Source organism: Bombus huntii, chromosome 5 (genome assembly GCF_024542735.1).
Source record: "Bombus huntii isolate Logan2020A chromosome 5, iyBomHunt1.1, whole genome shotgun sequence".
Taxonomy (NCBI): domain Eukaryota; kingdom Metazoa; phylum Arthropoda; class Insecta; order Hymenoptera; family Apidae; genus Bombus; species Bombus huntii.
This window is the reverse complement of record NC_066242.1, coordinates 970,666-986,278: the sequence shown is the minus strand read 5'-3', so window position 1 is coordinate 986,278 and position 15,613 is coordinate 970,666. Positions and strand designations below refer to the sequence as shown.

The 15,613-nt window shown below is 38.8% G+C and overlaps 1 protein-coding gene and 1 long non-coding RNA gene across 17 annotated transcripts in view; both read left to right on the top strand.

The window, feature by feature from the left end:
- Positions 1-2,843: 2,843 nt before the first annotated feature.
- LOC126865766 (uncharacterized) lies at positions 2,844-4,071 on the top strand. The gene is made up of 3 exons (XR_007689664.1): positions 2,844-3,250; positions 3,330-3,549; positions 3,638-4,071. It is a non-coding gene; the product is annotated as an uncharacterized LOC126865766 (long non-coding RNA).
- A 706-nt stretch (positions 4,072-4,777) lies between these two features.
- Positions 4,778-15,613, top strand: part of LOC126865758 (CUGBP Elav-like family member 2) — a 355,524-nt gene continuing 344,688 nt past the window's right edge. For 8 of the 16 annotated variants that reach the window (XM_050618637.1, XM_050618640.1, XM_050618638.1 and 5 more), the window contains exon 1: positions 4,780-5,339. The gene's annotated coding sequence lies outside the window, so the exon portion shown is untranslated. Of the gene's footprint in view, positions 5,344-15,613 lie in introns of all 16 variants that reach the window. The other 8 variants (XM_050618645.1, XM_050618642.1, XM_050618643.1 and 5 more) reach the window with 3 other exon arrangements.

The following is a 15,613-nucleotide window of genomic DNA, read 5'->3' as shown; positions in this document are numbered from 1 at the left end:
CGGTAACTTTCCCGTCAGCGGCACGCTCCTGGGGGTTAAAAAGACTCGTGCGAGGGATGACGTGCGATCGACAGAATTCCACTGGAAACTTGTAGCCATGGTCGTAGGAATCGATACGTGGAAAAATATTACTTCAGCCGATGCACCGTTTCAACTTCCTACTTCCATTTTTGCTTAGCTTTCCCCCTCGTTTCTCTCATACGTTCGAGGCTAGCTGCTTAATTCGAACATTGGCTGCTTGGGCTTTCGTTTGTTTTCTTTCTGCTGATACCGCGCCCCAAAGTAGGGGAAAGCGTGTTAACATTTCCCGAAACAAAGCGTCTTCGCTTCGCTTCTCTACGAGAAGTAACTTCGCGCATTACACGGATCGTCTTTCGCGCTCAACATCGTCGTAAATTTACTGCGCTGCGAAATTTGCCAAACAATCATGAGGAACGATTTCTCAAACGGGGGAACGCGCGAGACCCGCAATAGCATTTTGTATTCACAAAACGCACGGGAAGCATCAGCCATCGGTCGGTCATTCATTTCCACGGACGTACTAATCATTTTGGCACGGTTTAATAATTCGAACGGTTGTTCAGCTCGCCGAAAGAGCGCAAGAACCGACGTGCCGCGTTGTACATCGTTCGTAACGCAACCCGGCTCGTGTATCAATTTAACGATCCTGTCCACGATGAAATAATTTCAGAGGCGTGCCTCTTCGAAACGTGTTTCGCATTTCCTTCCTTCCTGAAAATGATTCCGTGGTACGCCACGAAAATTCAGTTCCTACATCGGTCGTTATGCGAACTATCGGTAGCTCGTATCGTTATTTATGACTATCGATTGATTTGCCATTGTCACTTGGATAATTGTATTTACGAGTGGCAACAATAAGTCATAGATGAATCGACAGAGTTGCTAATTAGAGCGTGGCAATTTCAGGGCACTCGATGCATGAATTTCGTGCGCGGGTTTGTTACGTTTGCATAGGATATGGGAGGATGCTACAAGATAATTTGTTCTCGTACTAGCCATTTTCGTTTCAAATGTTCTTTAACGCCTGGTTAAATGGTCATTTTTTATCATCTTCTTCTCCATGTAATTTAATTTTTCCATCTAATTTAATTTTTTGGGTGTCATCGAGCACATAATTGGGAGGATGAAGATCGGTGGACACGCGCTCGAAATTCAGGATGCTTGATCGATCGTCCCAATCGGAATCTCGCGCATGCAAGTTCCTTTGTACGCGGATCCTCTGATATGTAGCGAGCCATCGATGCAATTACAGTTATTAACGGACAATTATAATCACAATTTAATGTATTGACTGAAAAATACTTCATAGTTTAACTGGATTCTTTCAATGATTTTGTTTGAATTTGCACCGACCTTTTCAGATATTTTGAGTAGTATGTTTAGGAAAATGTATTGGTAGCTATGTATTCAACTTTGCACTCATGTCGTTCGAGAAATTCAATTTTTGATATAAGTTAACAATATGTTCGTCCATTTATTCGTAAATGTATTAACAAACATGATACGTATTAAATGATAATAGTTCAATATTAGTAGACACACAGAGAGAGAGAGAGAGAGAGAAATACGCCAATGAAAATATTATGAAATGTGTAAAAAGGTCGCCATAATTGATCTTTTCCGTACTGGTATGGACGACTAAAGTCGATAATCGCTAAACGCATACACACAGCCTACTATCATTGCTCGATTGTTTATGTCCTTCTGTTTAGATGTTCCGGGCATTTCGTTATAGGTGGTCTGTTTCTTCCTGTGCAATTTCTCAGTTTAAATAATTATTATCAAATTCACTAACAAACAGATTAAATAAACATTGTGGTTGCTGCCAAGTAACACTACGCCGCGGACGAACATCGTATCGAAGAGATTAAACTTAAAATTTACTAGTACGTTCTATGAAGAATAACACTCTTGACCTATTGATGATGTATAAATAACATTTCACATACAGTATCTCTTTGAATTCCAATCAATATAATCACATTGCAATAATATATCCTCCTTTTAATGTATATTTGTTACAGCACTGGGTGATAAATATTTCTTACGATAATGAAAAAATACCAGTTTTATGATCCTACGATAAATTTGGTATTAAGAATATATATATTTGTCTTTATTAATAACTGTAACATCATAAATATTCGGAAATATTGCAAAGAGAGAACAACTGATTTGAATTCTTTCCTGGATCAGTCAATGAACACTGATTTTATTCTGTTTACAAATTACTTATCTCCTGACCTCAACCTTGATTATCGAGTCGATATAGCGGACGGTCAGTTCGAATAATCGTTTACTTTCGTTCTCCATATGATTTGTGTGTGCCGAGGAACACGAATTGCGCGGAAGCATATATTCAATAATAATTTACAACGAGCTGACGCGTTGATAGCAGGATCATTAAAATTAACGATTGATTATTCCTACAACTTAGAGATATGTTGATTTCTAACTATGTACTTCGATCATTAATAATATGTCAGCAAAACTTATAATTTATAAGTAAACATTTTATCAATTATTACCTATATGATAATCTATCAAGACGAGGTCGAATTCTTATTAAAAGCAAAAATAAATAAATAAATAAAATTACGTACAAAAGCTCGCCAAAGAGTTTTTTCTCAGTCGCTCAACTATCGTTCGTGTCTTATCGAACAGTATAGGTTAAACAGGGGCCATTGAAACTCCAATACGCTTGCGATACATGTAAGCCTATTTTATCTAGCAGACAACATTGCCTGGTAACGGTGCATTGTCATTCGAAAATTGCACCAAAGGCGATGCTGCGAGGAACCAACCATCGAGGAGTACGGATACATTAAACTGGCGAACTTGCGACAGTCGTGACAAATGGCTCTCGAGGCCATTCGCGCGAGTATATTAACATCATAATGAAACTCGCTCCACCAGAAACGTCGTGACGGGTAATTGGAGTTCTTCATAGATTTGCGCGGCCACGCGTAACTTCTTAAATTCTACAGACATTTATATAGTAACGATCGAAGTCGAAGAATTCGAGGAAGATGCGATAAGTTCGCGCATCGGTATATTCCAGCAATTTACAATTAGTTCTGGCCGAACGTAATTAGGACACACGTGGCTGATAATGTCAACAACATGGAGCTTATTTACGTTGTGGCAGCTGGTAACAGAAGAGTTACCTTGCGCGTGGAATATGAACGATGGGTTCGTTGTGTAACTCGTATGTAACGTTGAAGGAACGGTATTATATAATATATTTTGTAAATATTATAGTTTATCACTCCATAATGTTTTCACATTTATTCAAACTTTCTCAACAGATCATCCATTTTGTTTCGTTAAATGACAAAAGTTCTTCGCATCGAGGAACAGTTCTTCGTTTAGATTCTACAGATTATTATTAGTTGATTATTATTAGTTAGTTGAAAAATTATTTCAATAGTCATTTTCAACGAAGGATATACGATCAACGTGACCACGTGCGATTTAAAATTCTGAAATTAACTATAAAATACAAAATGTTCTCCTATTCCCTGTAAGGTAACTATCACTCGTATGCTATATATATATCATCATTCATCTTCCACCATCCTTTTTCATTTCATTCTTTGCACAATTTGTCATATAGTCACCGAGAGCGTTTCTCAGCCATACATTAGCGTGTCATCGCCTCCCATCACAAGGCATAATCGACTGACAGAATTGAATCGCATCATATAACAAACGTGCATGCAACGAAGACTACTATCGACGTATCAGACAAACGGTCATTCGCTCTTAAAAGTTGCATGACCTGCCACGATTAGCATTTCCAACTGGGTGGTAATCGTCATCGGTAGCTTGGCATCAGATGACGCGCTCTCACAAGAGGGTCAACCCTCAATTCTCGTGTCACCTCACGATATCCAAGGAGTAAAGGCAAATCGACAGAGTGAGATGAAAGATATAGAAAAAAGTTTTTCGCTGAAAATGAGATTTTTATGAAATAGAAGCTTTCGTTTTAAAACAACTCGTTTATTAGTGAAGAAATGAACGAATAAATTTATCAATTTTTTACTATGCCATCTTCGTGCTCTTTTATGTATATTGGCGAAAAATGTTCATCCGTGCAGAAAGATATATATACATATTTATTTAAAAAAATATTGCAACTATAAAATTCACACATATTATAGTAATGTAAAAAAAAATCGGCCGTAAAAATATGTTCTCTTTGTACGATATTTCTTTGTCCTCTATCTTTTTATTTTGGTTGCAATTAAAAAATGTGGTATGGCTAGCATCCTGTATATTATGATAAATATTTTGTTAAAAAAAAATTGAAATACCATCGATCTCTATAGAGCACAAGGGATACGTCTCGAGCTATACAAATCACACGAGTTATACTAATTTAGACATAAAAAGTAAATCTTACATGCTTCATAACTATACACTTCTCTATGTTTACGAAGTTTACGAGATAAATATCGTTCTTATAAAAAGTGAAAGAAAAATGGCAAAGAATCGATTTTGTTAGATATCGTTAGACTCATCGGCTCTCGTTCGCCGGTTGATACAAAGAATGTATGTACATAGAAAGCGGACGACGACGACGACGACGACGACGACGACGACGACAACGACGACGACGGCGCGGTGGCTCGACGCACCAAGGCAGAACAGACAGAGAAAACGGAACGAACGAGAAGCCGGAGGGGTGGCGAAGCGTCGGTGGCGCCTCCAAAGCGTCGGTTGGTGGGGGCTCGTGGTAGCAGGGGCGTACGGACGCGACGCGGCGTATCCATCTCTCCTCAGTCGACGTCAAGCCGTCGCGACGCGTGCGTCTTCTCTTTTGTTGGTTTTGCGAACCTCACGAGACTCGCGTGTCTCGCACAGCGTGACTAGTCTTGTCCGTGTTCGCCCACCTGTTCGCTCCAGTAAGTCGATCGCGAGTATCATGACAACGAATGTTATGTTCCGTGTAATAATCGGCGACTTGTCGCTTGGTGCACGTGCGTCATCCTTGTTGTCGTAGCTTCGTTACCTTGTGTTTCCGTGTTTCACCAGGGATACCTGAGATTTCGAGGGGTTCTCGCGAGTGACCTGACAACCTCGCGGTCCAGGATCTGCCACGCGATCATCGCGACGCGTGTGTCGTGTTTCGAGCACCGTAATCTCGTGATAGGTGGTTTGCTAGCCGGCTAAACTGGAACAGTGCTACTGGTACGTTGCAATAGAAGAAGAAACAAACGGTGTGACGAAGAATCTGTTGCAATCGTGTTGGTAATCAGTGAACCAATCTCTCGGTGATAATTAGTGCGAAACACTCCTTGGATTATGACTGTTGGGTAGGTATGCGAAAAAATATTCCAATTATTGATATTTATATGGAAGAGGGTTGAAGTCGTTCGTGTTTGGAATCAGTCAGAATTATTGACGGGGGGATGTTACGAATGTCCATTGCTGACACGATCATCATGATAGTGGATGAACAGTGGAGCGATGGTGCGCTAGGAAGAGAATTAATTGGAGAAATGGTCGTCACGTTCTCACGTTCCACATTATCCATGTTGTACGTTATTAACGCGAATTTCGCGTTCGTCAGCGGTTAAAGCTTCGACTAGAACACAAATATCGTCGCAATAGTATGCAATATGAATCAGCGACATGCTTGGTTATAAAGAAGTATGCTTCTATCGTACGGGAAATGGTAGCGAAAGCTATGTCATACGTTCTTGATCTTTTTGTTAGGGGCGAAGCTTTGTATATTTTTGTCTCAAGCGTGGATCTCATCGGTTCGAAATCGGCTTTGTCAGCCGATTAACATTTCCACTTTGGTATTCGTTGAGATCTCGTTAATGTTTCAAGCCAGACTCGTTTATCTTTGGACAAGTGACAAGTGTTTTCGCTCGGGGCAAATTTACAATAGGCGCGAGTGCTGGATCCGACCCGGCATAAAAGTCTTCAACTACCGGTATGGCTTGATGATCTCGTTGAAATTTAAATAGATCATCAGACGTTCATCTTGCGTTTCGTAACGTGATTGGGCTTTCCTATCTTCCCACTACATAATCGTGTTTCTACTTCCAATCATTTTAAATTCTTTGAACAGAGCTTGTTGAAAATGAAGTTCTATCCGATCTATTCAAATAAAAGGAGAATAAAATAGAGAAACAAGGTGAACAAAATCGACGAGCCTACTAAGTTTGATATATCGACATGTTACTTGTACGATACTGTGATACATATATATGTATATAGATTGACGTAGAGATAATCGATAGAACAATTTATGCAAATATAAGAAGCATAAAATCGGCATGGAAATCGATGTAACACGGATAGCGATACTCCGATCGTTCTAAGCGCTGTATCTTAAATCATAGTTATTTTGAAACACGAAACATTTGTCCAGCTCTAGCTATTCATGCTTCTAATCCTTCTGTTTATCGCACATTAATGACTCTGTCAGTAAGGCGTAATGATGAGGCGACTGTTTAGATTGACATCGCCGCTGGCCTTCTCACCTTGACTGGCTGTTGCACGCTTTCGCAATTTAAGCCGGTCAACGTATCGTATCGCGTGTTACAGTGTTACAACGTCCGATTTCTACTGTTTCGCTGTTTTCATTGCTCGATATCGATTCGCGATTATCAGCGCCTTATGAATTCTCCGATCGAGACATATTATGATCGCTTCTACCAGCGTACGCGCGATTTCGATGGCCTTGAAGTTTCAGTTGTACGACATGGCTGCGTGGACCGCATATAGTTGAAACGGTATCGATATTATTAGATCGCTGCTCGACACGTTTCGACAACGATCGTTGTTACGAAAATTTGTCAATGGTTTGCGTCACGTGTCAAATGTGTTCGCTGTTTCGCAGTTTGTTTCGTTTGGCAGTACTGTGCGTTTGTGGGTTTCTTTTAAGTTGCGTAATGGCGGGCGTGAATTATCGTTCGTCTAACGAGCCAAATACAAAGAGCCGATTGTTCCAACGTTTAACCCTCGGCTGGTTGGGTCGTTTCAGACTACGATGCTCAACGAAATAAAGGATACGAACAAGGATATAAAAGAAACGCATTAATAATAAAATTCGCAAGATATGTAAGTGATTCGTATAACGCATATTATGGTATACGGCGTATATGACGCTGCTTCCTTTAACGCGCAACCTATCTCCCCGTTATACGACGGTCGATTGTATATCTTTCATAATTTTTTCGTAATATTTTATGATTCTACGCATCTCGTTGCGTATAATTTAGTTTCTTCAGATTTATAATTTCGATAGTTACATAGCTTCCGTTAGATAACTAGAATGATAATCGATAAATCTTTGAGTAAAGTTCTATAATAGTAGCTGTAATAGCCTATCTTTACATATTTAACAATGGAATTGCACGTAGGAAGTTGTACTGGTCAGAAATGGCCCAGTCATCGCCATCATCTGTTTATCGTTCTTAAGTTAAACCGTATAATGATTCAGTTATTCGTTGAAAAAACAGCGAATTGTAATTTTATTAGGGCAGAAAGATTGTTTCTGGAACCGACGATTTTATTCCCGGAAGATAAAACTTGGCTGTGATGGTATGCTTGCGCCACGTAAAATCAAGCAGAATCTGCACATTCTTGATTCAAGGACTATTAATTGGGTCACGCGTGATGATTCGAATTGCCATGAATTTTCAAACATACTTATTCGATACGATTCGATAATATCACTACTTGAAATTAATATTTCTCCGAATCTGCCTTAACGCCTTTAACGATAAACATGATCATTAATTGCACTGACCGACACCATACATTTTTCATAATAAAGGAAGCAGCATTTCTCTTTGTCGATTCTTGCGGTTTGAATTATACAAACTCACAATCGGAGATACGAGCTTTCCAATGATAAATAGCAAACATATACTCGTTCGAATAATTACTCGTGGTATTGTATTGTACGTCAGCGTTCATAAGTTCGGGGTCACGCATCAATTGATACTCCTAACTGAAATTGTTACAAGAAAATAGTTCGTCTACTGTCAAGTTGTACGCACAGCGATGAAGCAGATTTCGAGAGAATTTCAAATAATATAATATATAAAGTTACTTTATATAATTATCTGAAAAACAACGTTTGAAAATAATCTCCAATAACGCGACGTTAGAGAATCTTTAAGCAAGTTTTTAAATTTGACAATAAGTAATGACAAGTTTGCTTTTTAGGTCTGCAGTACATATTTACAATGTATCATTCCATTCTCATGGAATCATTAAAAAGGTTAACAGAAATATTCAAACGAGTCTGATAAATAAATCTGAAAAAGGTCTCGGGGCAAACTTCGATTCTCTTCGTGCGTACGCGATCTACAAACCATAATATCTTCCGCGATAGAAAAGGGAGAAAAGGAAAGGAAACAGGAGGAAATAAAAGGAAAAGAATTTGAAGAACAGAGCGAGCTTACGACATTCGTCGGGTTGTCGAACGTGCGGTGGCTACTGGAGAAAACGCTGTTCCGGCGTCTTTGTCCCGATCGGCACGTCGCTTTATCGTGGCACGTGAGCCTCGTGCCAAAATCACCAGGCACTGGCGACAAATCGGTATCGTGGATTTATTCTCGGCGTCTTTGCCGCGGTGCAGTGTCGAGAAACGATACAGCAAAGTGGAAGCGAATTGTCTTCTGCGAGAGCTTTTGACTGAGAGACCAGGCCAGGAAAGCTGCGATATGTTTTCACGGAGTGGCTGCATCTTCGAGGGCGTTCTGTTCCTTCCACGTAACGGGTCTGGACACGAATTCTCGAGAAGGTGTCTGTATCGGGAAAAGGAACGATTGGCGCGCTGACTCGTGCTCTTTCTTCTTCCGAACCCTTCGCGTGCGAGCTTTTCTCTTAAGCTCGTTATCCACAAGCGTATATGTACAAGCTACCGCCGAATAAGGGTTTGCGTTGTTTTTGGCCAGCTTTCATAATCACTTCGAATTAGAGAATTCTTCTATTAGAATTACACGTTTAGAATTATTATTTTTAATTAGAATCTAATACCGCCATTTTTTTATATTACAGATGAGTGGAATCTATGTAGAAACCGAAGGAATATCTATCCACGAATTACGATCGTAGATAGATCGTTTTATTTCGCTCCGCGTTAATTATAAATCTTGTTATACGATGACTTTATATACCAGTCGCTCCATTCAAGTTTTTCCACCATTCACTTATAATAATTGTTATTTCACAATACTATCAGTTAAGTTATAAACGAGGTTATGGTACGCGAGGTCATTCTTTCGTAACTCTTATCAAACATCCGCCATTCACGTGTCAATTACCGTTATGGGAACCCAGTATTAGAAATCGGATGAAAATAACTGTGTTATAAACAATATGAAATAGCGAGTTGAAACGAATCTCTAGATTTTATCTCTTTACGTTCGTACAATATGAATTTGTATTAACTTTTTCTGCTAACAAGCGGTAATGCATTTTTTGTATATGTTATGTAATGTGTCGTGCATTGCTGGAAAGAAAACTAGCTGGCCGACACAGGGGCAAGGACGGTACTTTGTATTGTTTACCGTCACACGTTGTTGTATGTATTGTCTTGTTCGTATACGTGACGTTTTCGGCCAATATACGGATTCTGAATTACATTGAGCCTACATGAAATAAGCAATCAGATATGCATTCCTTACGCTAGTCTTCTTTCCAGCAACACACACTACACACTATGCTATACTATTGTTTTACAATCAACATGCCTGACGTGTGCTATGAGCGATCACGTAGCGATACATTGATCGTCAAGGCAAAATCAGAAAGGAATTTTCCTCATTTACAGATGAACGTATGTATGTATTACGATATTGTGGGTCAGTTTTTACGACGATAGTTCTTATTTCGTTATGAACGGGACGACTCGGTAGACACGAGGAAGACAAGGTTCGTTTCGTATAGACGAGAAGTTTGCGCGTTATTAGAGTATCGCGGAGGATTTTCCGTCGTCGACAATTATGCTATGCAATTATACAACACGGAATGAAATTATACGCTAATGACGTTGCAACATGCTCATCGTGATAATGGATAGGAAACTTGTTTCCCTTCTCCGCGTTTTATTCAAGGCTTCACGATGCGAATGCAAGCGTAATTTTTGTTCAATCTTGTGTGATTTTACTTGCATCATTTGAAATGATGTAATACGTTTATTTTTCCAAGTTAACTTCGATACGATTACACCTACTTGGTAGGAAATGCTGCTTCGAGCGAATAATTTTTAGCTAAACGATGCTATTGTCATCTCGTATCGTAATAGCAGGGGAATAGTTTAACTGAATCAAAGAAAACATACGCTTTATCACTTTCCTTCCCAGTTCGTTGAATAACGTATATGCTGATGTAGAAAAATATAATATATTTCTTTAACGTTATTGTTTATTCTAATTCTTTTTCAAATATTATGTTGCAATAATTTTGAATAAGAATGTCAATTTGTGCGATTAAACGACGTTCAACGATATTCTATACTTCTGGTATCTACAGTGTATTTACTTTAACTGGCATTGAGGAAGACACTTGAAATTATTTTAAGCGTCGAACACGTATGGTGTATTATTGAAATAGACTTACGACGTAGAAATTCGTTTATATTTCAAACGCATTCGGAATAATTGAATTTTTCCGAAAATTATTTCTCCTAAAACCTTCTTCTCCTGTAAAATGTATAGCTGTATTTACCATTGGATTCGTTAAAATATATTATGTTAAAAATATTTGTTTTTTTTTGTTATGAATATCTATATACTGTCAAAAGCATTTGTATATCGATACTATAGCGTATACTACGTACTGCGTAATGCAAGGAAGGTTCTGTGTGTACACAGGGAGTAGATTTTCGACTTGGTGACCTATATGTACAAGAATCTCTGATTACATGTCTCGGATAATCGAGAGTCAGAGAGGCAATGCCCGTATAATTGGAAGTCCAGATAATCGATGTTCGAATAGTTGATATCTAGATAATTGACGTTTTACGGTATTAACAAAGTAGTATTTGTTGACATGACACAGCGGAATAATCGAAATTATTATTAGGTCGTGAAATTTCGTCAAGATAATCCAAGCAACTGACACAATAATATTATATTATTTTATGCAATGTTTTGAATGAAATTGTTTAAATAGCACATTGGATGTAATATATCTTTTTTTGTAATAAAAGTCGGCATATTATCATATATTTAAATTCACGGTGGATTCAATTTATATTTTTCCAACTCATGCTATTTAAAAAATATTTTATTAGTAAACGTACTGCGATGTAAATACGTATGTTGAAACTTGAAACTAAAACGGTGACCTGTTATGACCAGCTCTCGGGAAAAATAAGAAAATGATTGGGACCAGAAAATTGTCAGGAGGTTACAAAGTAAAAGAGATTGAAAGGTGACTGATCAAAGACGCGAAACTCGTTTAAAAGGTAAATTCTACAAAAGTCGAAGATGCAGTACGATATTCAAAGTCCTGTTGACTAACCACTTATAAACGAAGAATATCTTTTTAGAATCTATTACAAGACAAAATAATGTATCGAAGCTTCTAGTATTTGGCTTAACGTACGTACACGTATAACAGGTTCGTATAATTTCTCAAAGTCCAAAAGTAAAATCACTATGGTATTCGCTAAAAGAAGTACAAGAGTCGTTGAAAAAAGTACAAATCTGGTGTAGTAAAGAAATTTCGGAAGATGATGGAAAGGAATATATGTATATCGGGAATTTAAATAACAAAACTGAAAATCATTAACTCCTTAACGGCCTGTGACTGAGAGACTGAACCTGTGTCGAAATTAATAGGATAAAATTGTAACACGTGCGAGTATTTTGCAATGCTACGAATGTATCATGTGTTTCGCTCATGGTCGTGTCATGTTAATACGTACAGGTCTTTTGTTTTCGATTATTCCGCATTCTACTTTCAACAATGATGTTTGCGCCGCAGAAGCGTTTGCATCTTGTAAATTACTTCAACAAAGAGTAATTATGTCTTCTTCTTGTATTAGAACAGCGATGTTATTGAGCAATTACAACGATACATTTGTAGGTTTAAGAAAACATTTTGCAATATTAAACTTTAGTTGTTAAAAGCAATTATTATAATTATCGATCATCGTATATCATACTGTGCAGCACAATGGAGGTTGAGGGAAATAGGAAGAGAGACAGAGGTGCATGCCAGAGAGCAGTGACTCATAGTTGATGAAAGAGCAGCGTGTAAAGTACGATAACGCGCATAGCCTGGCCCGAGTCCAATTGTAAGCGCGTGGGAGCCGCGCGATCAAATCGAACGCGTTTACAAGAAACGCCAACTCGTGCTATAATCGAACAGCAAAAGTGGCGATATCGGAACGGACTCGAGGCCAAAGATAAAAAAAGCAGAAGAAAAGAAGCGTTCCGCTGGGTTGCGCGTCGGTATGCTATGCAGATGTAAAACGCCTGCCGTTTGTGTATCGGTTTCGGCGTCAGTGACGGCCGCACGTTTCGCGCTCTCTCTATTTAGATGGTAAAAGAACACTTGCAAAAAAACAACAGCGTTACGTAAAAGCAAACGCCGAATGCCAAGCAATAATGCGTTCTGACGTGTACATGAGCGCAAAAGCTGCTCCAATTGTGTCGATCGCTACATACTCACAGATATCGACGTCCACGACCTTTGCCCTAGTCGTCCCTGAAAAACCTCGCGACCACCGAACAGTAATCAGTTATTCCTATTTGACGTGGAAAGCTACTGGATTCTGTAGGATGTTTTTGAGATATTGGAAAAATATTGAATTAAATCTCTAAATATGTGTTAAGTAGCTTACTCGATCGCTGTTCGATTCAGCCGCACGCGTGACTTCTAACAGAAAAACGGAGGACTTTTCCAGGAAAAGAAAAGTCTTTAATCAAGTGGCATACCATTTGACAGGAACACCAATCTTGGAAGAAATCGAGGAACAATTTCTCGATTATTTCTGGAACAGTCGTCGGTTAGTCGATAAATCTAAGTTGAAAACATAACGTGTCGAAGCTGCGCACGACTCTCGTGGCGGCGTAAAGTTTAATGGTACGTTCCGGTCCGAGGAGAGTAAACTTCTGCCGTCGTTGGTTATCGTTAACCAGCAAAAACCTGCTTCGAACCTTGTTTAGAGCAACGTGGAAAGTGGCGAGAACACTGGGTCGCAGTACACACGCACATATGCGCAACAACAGAGAGCGGGGGAGGAATGAAGTAAACCATAGAAAATTAGTTAATTAGTTTTCCTGGCTCGATGGATGGGCGGTCGTGTTGCGACATAGATTTTAATGTGGTCATTTTCATAGGGCTGCATAGCGTCGGTTATGGTAGCTGTAAGTCAAAGTAATAAAAGAACTCGCAATTTAATCGAAATAGGAAATCATCATTTCGATGGAAAATAAAAATCACGGTGTTACTTCCATTTCTATGATTTCGACAGCTTCCCGGTTCCACTTTCATAAATTAATGGAAAAAGTATCGGTACGTCTCGATTTTCACGCAGGTAACCAATCTAGCGTGAGAATCGTTGATCATGAAGCATGAAGCTCGTTCTACGGTTTCGCGCTGACTATAACGAACGTCCGTCCCTATGGTTTCCTCAGTGTTTGAGTGTACGTATAACATTCCGCGAATCTTTTGGTGAAACTTTAATTAAAAATTTTAGTACGATGAGGCGTTAATTATTTACAAATGATTGCAATGTGTTATAATAACGTGAACACTGTTAAGTCTATATATGTACGTTTAATAGATCGACAACAGATAATAATAGAAAAGTAATTGTACGTTTGCGGTTAGACAAGATATTTTCTATTTAATCATTGAGAAGTATTACGCAACCGTAATTAAATACAATCGTGTTAATATTTCTTTCATCAATAATGTATCTATACATGTATACGTAATTAAACTATTTAATAATAATTAGAAAGTTGATATGGAGAGATTTTTTACAATCGGCATGCGATGTAAATGATATTTAAGTGTAATAACGTAATTGAATAAACAACTTCCTCTTTAGGACTGTAGAAACGAGTTTCTTATATCGGCGATTTTATAACGTCCAACGATATTATATCCTAATTATAGAAAATACCTTCGTGTAACAACGATAATTTCCATCGAATATTTCATCGACATGATTATTTCTCATACATTGAAAACTCACGCATACATACTCGTTACGATTTATCGATCGGCAGTCAGTCCTTCGAATTACGTTCGAGTAACACGGTAATTTTCCCTGGCCAGCCATGCCTCTATTTGGCTGTACAGATTGTGAATTATAAATCGACGTTGAAATTTATTAATTAAACCGGAAACAAAGATTTCGTTTAATATTCAAATAGAGACCAGCATTGGCGCGTTTGCGTGCTGTGTAATACTCAATTGGCCGGCGCTCGTGAAATATTTTGTAAACGTCGCATTATAAATTCTGATATTATTCACGTATCGTTATCCTGTGACTCTTTTTCCTTGCCGTGTCGTATTTTGCAAATCCGTTCGTTGCGAATTTAAAATACCACGCCGATGTAGCCGATAGAAATTTCAAACGACGCAATATTCTATTTTGCAGATGTGAAATTATAATATACAAATCTTTCGTTGAACGTGTCCGGAATCAATTTTTACGCTGCTAATAGCATCGAACTCCACATTTCAGAATGCATCTGAACCCCCGCCACGCAATGCATCAAAAATTTGATATTGAAAGGGTTAATATAAATAATCGTAATTTAACTTCGCATTGAAACTGCTTTATAACACTGCTTTTTCGCTCTTACAAAAATGCCAGAATAGAGATTGAAAATAGGAGCGATTCCAAAATTTTAACTCAAAAGTGTGCTCATTTCGAAACAAAAGAATTTCTTCCGCAAGAACAATCAAAATATTTCACCTCGAATTCTAAAACAAGACGCTCTTTTTACAGAAACGTGACGTTCGCATCTCTTCGAAATACCAGGAAAGCAAAAACGAAAAAGAGGTAGACACAGAGAGACAGAGAGAGAGAAAATGATCAAAAAGGGGGGAAAATGATTCAGCGAAAGGCGTGCAGAAAAATGAGGGCGAACGTTAGGGGAAAGTGGAAAGTTTCGGTATAGATAACGTAGCAGAACGGCGGAATCGCTGAAGGTGCTGAAAAATGCAAGCATGTCTATCGCTAGCGCGCGACAAGCAACGGTGACTTGCGGTCTAGCAGTGTGCGCGCAAATTCTACTGGCGATGTCTGACTACAAACGCGGCCGAACCACTTGGTTTCCCACGTGAAAGCGCTTACGTTAGCTCGAATCGAAGAGCGAGATAGGGAGGAAGAGAATGTTCGGCCAGGGATTGCGGATTGCAGCCACCGAGTTTTTGAGTCTTCTCCGCGATTCTTTTTGCTTGGCCCTTTTTTTTTTTTTTTTTTGCTTTTCGATTTCTCTTCCAACCGTCTGCCTCCCTTCTTTCTCTTTCTATTTCTGATTCTCTATCTCTTTCCAACTTTAACGCGCGCGCGTATATATTTTCCCTCTTTCCCTCGGCAACGAGCGAAATCGAAGCTCGGTTCCTCCTTTGTTCCCCATGTGAAAGCGCT